Source organism: Dendrobates tinctorius, unplaced genomic scaffold, assembly GCF_039654945.1.
Source record: "Dendrobates tinctorius isolate UK_male_01 unplaced genomic scaffold, ASM3965494v1 ptg000211l, whole genome shotgun sequence".
Classification (NCBI taxonomy): Eukaryota; Metazoa; Chordata; class Amphibia; order Anura; family Dendrobatidae; genus Dendrobates; species Dendrobates tinctorius.
The window spans coordinates 19,331,687-19,337,686 of NW_027361878.1; the positions used below are offsets into that span (position 1 = coordinate 19,331,687).

Here is a 6,000-nt window from a genome sequence, read left to right on the forward strand (position 1 = left end):
TATTGAGGACTCCCATGTAATTGTTTTTATAGGTAAATCCAAAACGGACCAGCTTGGGAGAGGCTCTTCAATACGCCTTAATTCTATTTCCAATACTTCCATCTGCCCGTTTTTCAATGTTTTGAATTGGTTACAATTAAGGCCGGCTTATTCCGGCCCTCTGTTTATTCATTTTAATGGAGAAACTGTTACCATCTTTCAATTTATCTCCATTTTAAAAAAATGCTTAAGTAAATTGGGTTTGAGTCATCTGAAAATATCTTCACATTCGTTTAGAATCGGTGCTGCAACGGAAGCGGCTAGATCCGGTTTTAGGGATGAGAAGATCAAACGTTTGGGCAGATGGGAATCAAATCGCTTTAAATTGTATGTTCGTCAAAATCTATACCACTGTTAAACTACTATATTTTCTTTCAGAGCCATATATTGTTTGGATACTCATTCATTCACTGGGCTAGGAAGAGAGCCAGCCAGAGGTCTTATTCCGAGAATTTGTCATTTAGCACCTCGCAAGTCAGAATATTTTGGCACAGTATCAGAGAAATGAGATGGAAGAATTTAGTCTCTGAATTATTGAATCTTTTATTAAGTTTACCTCACCCTGATTTTGTGATAATTCATCTTGGGTGAAATGATCTCGGGAAATGCAAATCTCTTGACCTTATGGCCGAGATGAGGAATGATATTTCAATTTTACGACTTAAATTTGCAAATACATCTTTTGCCTTTTCTGAGATCATCCCCAGACTTTTATGGTCTAGCCCTAGGCTAGTTTTCTTAGAAAAAATTAGAAAGAGGGTCAATAAAAAAATGGAACATTTTATGCAATTAGTAAACAGCTTTTCTTTCAGACATGTGGATTTGGAGAGTTTTACCCCTGGGCTATATAGAAATGACTCAGTTCACCTTTCTGATATCGGTTTAGATATCTTCAACTTAGATTTCCAAACAATGGTTGAGCATTGGCTGCTTTGTTTTGGGGGGGGGCTATGCCTTGAGAGGCACGGCGTTTTGGGGAAAGTCACCCAGATGTCTGGGTGGACTAGTGGTTTGGTGGTTCATATTTATTGGTACATAGTATTTTTATTTAATTTATTGGTATTTATTATGAACCTTTTTATGTCACCCTAAATAAACATCGCGGCCAATGTTAATCCACAACTATTGTGTCTGAGTCGTTTTTTTCTTAATTATTTTAATTGGTTTTATAGTCCAAATGTGTTTTGTGTTCCCATGATTGCCCTCCCCCGAATCATATGTAGGGGGGGTCACATGGGTACACAAACACTGTCAGGTCTTGTTTTATATGCATTAAAGTTCGTTATATTCTCTCTATGGTGATCTGAGTAATAAAGGGTTAAGGTCACAGGTTAAGCTGTGGGGGCACGAGCTGTCATCTGTTTGTTTATAGTTCTCTTGGCGCCTTTTTCCTCCCAGCTGATTGGAGGATTGGAATTTTGACCGGGAAAAATCTCCATATAAACAGCTGTTGCCCGTTTTTCCTCACTCTGTGAGGAAAAATGAAATTTCCTTCCCTCCCTCCCTCTTTATTTTCCTGTCGCGATGTTTTATTTGAGGGGAAAGTCACCCAGATGTCTGGGTGGACTGGTGGTTTGGTGGTTCATATTTATTGGTACATGGTATTTTTATTTAATTTATTGGTATTTATTATGAACCTTTTTATGTCACCCTAAATAAACATTGCGGCCAATGTTAATCTACAACTATTGTGTCCGAGTCGTTTTTCCTTAATTATTTTAATTTGTTTTATAGTCCAAATGTGTTTTGTGTTCCCATGACAGGAGCCCGTACTGTCTGTATCTACAATAATATATACCTGACAGGAGCCCATACAGTCTGTATCTACAATAATATATAGCTGACAGGAGCCCATACAGTCCATAACTACAATAATATATACCTGACAGGAGCCCGTACTGTCTGTATCTACAATAATATATACCTGACAGGAGCCCATACAGTCTATATCTACAATAATATATACCCGACAGGAGCCCGTACAGTCTGTATCTACAATAATATATACCTGACAGGAGCCCGTACAGTCTATATCTACAATAATATATACCTGACAGCAGCCCATACAGTCTGTATCTACAATAATATACACCTGACAGGAGCCCGTACAGTCTGTATCTACAATAATATATACCTGACAGCGGCCCATACAGTCTATATCTACAATAATATATACCTGACAGGAGCCCGTACAGTCTATATCTACAATAATATATACCTGACAGGAGCCCGTACAGTCTGTATCTACAATAATATATACCTGACAGGAGCCCATACAGTCCATAACTACAATAATATATACCTGACAGGAGCCCGTACAGTCTATATCTACAATAATATATACCTGACAGGAGCCCGTACAGTCTGTATCTACAATAATATATACCTGACAGGAGCCCGTACAGTCTGTATCTACAATAATATATACCTGACAGGAGCCCGTACAGTCTATCTACAATAATACCGTGTTTCCCCGAATATAAGACAGTGTCTTACATTCTTTTGACCCCCAAAAGTCCCACTATGTCTTACTTTCGGGGTATGTCTTATATTAGAAAAAAAAAAATGACGATTTTTGTTTTAACCAAAAAATAACATTTATTAACAAGCTGAACAGTGTGGTGTTCACCACAAAACAGTTTTATTAAACTAAGTGCCCAAGAAAGTGCCAAGAATGTCTTGTTACAACCGTATCATGACGGTATTTCCATGTATAACATGTAAAACATTTAAAACAATGAAAAACGGTAACAATGAACAGTCTGAATAAGTTATACTGGAAGATAAAACAAGATTTATTCGATCACAACCAGGTCATCATCTTCAGGAACATCATCGTAAACATCCACACTCTGAGGTTCCTGTGGATTTTCTTGGGACTCTCGGGAATCCATTTCCGCCTGAATCATTGGCCCATATCTCTCATGGGTAGCAATGGCACTGTCCTGAAATGAGCAGGCCTTGTCCAGGTAGCCAGCTCGCAGTGCATTTTCAATGCAGGTGTCACTGATCTTATCCCATGAATTCTTCACCCAGTTCACAATCTCAGGCAGTTTTGGCTTAACAAAGTTCCCACGTACGTTCCTCTCCATACGGTTTTCAATGTAGTCATTGATTTCCGCACGCAGATTGTCCTTGAAGGGCTTGTTTATGGCGATATCCAGAGTCTGGAGATAAGCCGTCATCCCTGCCGGAATCATGATCTGGTCGATACGTCGCTCATGAAGGAAGTTTTTCATGTCTTTAGCCCGGTGTGTGTGCTGGCTGCATCCCAGATCAGCATCCCTCTTTTGCTCCCTCGCATAACAAGCGGCAGCATTAAATCAAGCCACTTCCTTATAACCGCTTGTGTGGCCCAGGCTTTTTCCGTTTCCGGCACATAAATACCAGAAACCCGCTCTATCTTGTCCTTCTTGCCCTTTGAAATCAGCAAAGGTGTGACTTTAGTGCCATCCAGACGAATCGCCAAAATGCAGGTGACACGTGCACTTTCATAAGCGGTGGAGGGAACGTACACTGAGGAGGCACCTCGTTGATCAACGGTGGTTTGAGCTGCTTGGCCCATGAACACAGCAGTTTCATCCATGGCGATCATGTGGCAAAGATTGTATTTGGAGAAGTCAGTGTCATCCACAAACTTCTTGTAGGCAAATGCACGTTTCACAATCTCTGCATCTTCCAGCCTAAAGAGGGTCGTGGATCTTCTCAGAGACAGGTCATTGCGTTCCATGAAGTTATCCACCCAGTGCTGTGACGCCTTGAATTGTTCAGGGGTAATGTCAAACTGTGGTGCCACAGCAAGGGCATACTCCTGAATCTGAGCCCTGGTCACCACCAATGTCTTCGCTCTCCTGTCAGCAACCCACTCACACACCAGGCTTTCCAGCTCGGGATACATTGGCTGCCAACCACATCCAACCTTACGCCTTTTAGCCATTCCACTCTCCGCTTTCTCACTCAGGTTAGTGTATTCTGCACGCCATTTTTGGAACAGTCGGTGATCCAATATCTTCTCCTTGCAGAACTCCACTACATTTTTGCCCCAAGATTCTTCAACCATGGCTTTTTTATACTCCACAGAGTAGCTCTTCCTTTTACTCGGACCGGAACCACTCATGTCTGGGGGGCAAAAATATAGCGTATAAGCATTGCTTATGGTTCCGTATCACAGTCACCCATACAGTCCCATAGAGTATCCCACAGCAGCCTGCCATACAGAAGGGTTGCTGCCATTACAGTACGGTATCTCACAGCCTGCCATTGTACAGTATCCCACAGCCTGCCATTATTGTACAGTATCCCACAGCCTGCCATTATTGTACAGTAATCCCACAGCCTGCCATTGTACAGTATCCCACAGCCTGCCATTGTACAGTATCCCACAGCCTGCCATTGTACAGTATCCCACAGCCTGCCATTACGGTATGGTACAGTATCCCACAGCCATTGCTTACCGGATGGCGATTCCTCTGCGGTGCGGGACAGGGCAGGACAGGCTTCTTCCTCGTGCAGGGGGACACTGACCAATGAGCGGTGACGTCAGGGCGGCGGCCGGGCTCACAGAAGCCGCTGGGCCAATCAGAGAGGCCCTGACTTCTGCCCGGGGGACACAGGGGGACACAGGCACCGGTATGTTAAACCTAATGCATTATACCGGTACCGGACAACGTCTTACTTTCGGGGCACCGCTGATCCGCTATGTCTTATAAACGGGGGATGTCTTACATTAGGCATCCCCCATTATTCCCCTAGTACGTCTTACATTCGGGGGTGTCTTATATTCGGGGAAAGACGGTAAATACCTGACAGGAGACTGTACAGTCTATATCTACAATAATATATACCTGACAGGAGCCCGTACAGTCTATATCTACAATAATATATACCTGACAGGAGCCCATACAGTCTGTATCTACAGTAATATATACCTGACAGGAGCCCATACAGTCTATATCTACAATAATATATACCTGACAGGAGCCCGTACAGTCTATATCTACAATAATATATACCTGACAGGAGCCATACAGTCTGTATCTACAGTAATATATACCTGACAGGAACCCATACAGTCTATATCTACAATAATATATACCTGACAGGAGCCCATACTGTCTATATCTACAATAATATATACCTGACAGGAGCCCATACAGTCTATATCTACAATAATATATACCTGACAGGAGCCCGTACAGTCTATATCTACAATAATATATACCTGACAGGAGCCCATACAGTCTATATCTACAATAATATATACCTGACAGGAACCCATACAGTCTGTATCTACAATAATATACACCTGACAGGAGCCATACAGTCTATATCTACAATAATATATACCTGACCGGAGCCCATACAGTCTATATCTACAATAATATATACCTGACAGGAGCCCGTACAGTCTATATCTATAATAATATATACCTGACAGGAGCCCGTACAGTCTATATCTACAATAATATATACCTACTACCCTAGTCAAATTATCAATAGTAATGCTCACCACAAATAAGTACAAAAATCCAAGATCACCTCCAATTGGAGTACAGATCAACACCAGAGCATTTCAAATGGTAAAATATAATTACTTTTATTAATACAAATATCAAAACATTAAAAGACATACAAGTTTCCAAGATCAGTGCAAAAAGAGAGGGACCTGCAACTCCCATTATATGTATTTTTTTGCTGCATGGTATAGAACCTCATAGCTAATAAGCAATCAGTTGATGTATGCTCCTGGAAAGCTATACTATAAATGTCTGCTGTTTACTCAAACATGCAGAGTATAATGACTACACAGCACAAGCTCATCGGTTCAGATAAACCAAAGTTATAAAATAACATCCATGGTATACCTATGTAAACTAGTTAGCATTAGAGCTACTGAGGCCATTACCTGAATCCTGGCAGCGTTAATAATCCCTCCACCCCGACATGCACGTTTCGCTCCCA

The 6,000-nt window shown here is 41.5% G+C and overlaps 1 protein-coding gene across 1 annotated transcript in view; it reads right to left on the bottom strand.

The window, feature by feature from the left end:
• Positions 1-6,000, bottom strand: part of LOC141058170 (actin, alpha skeletal muscle 3) — a 98,408-nt gene extending 92,408 nt beyond the window's left edge. The window contains exon 1 of the mRNA XM_073554313.1: positions 5,945-6,000. The gene's annotated coding sequence lies outside the window, so the exon portion shown is untranslated. The remainder of the gene's footprint in view (positions 1-5,944) is intronic.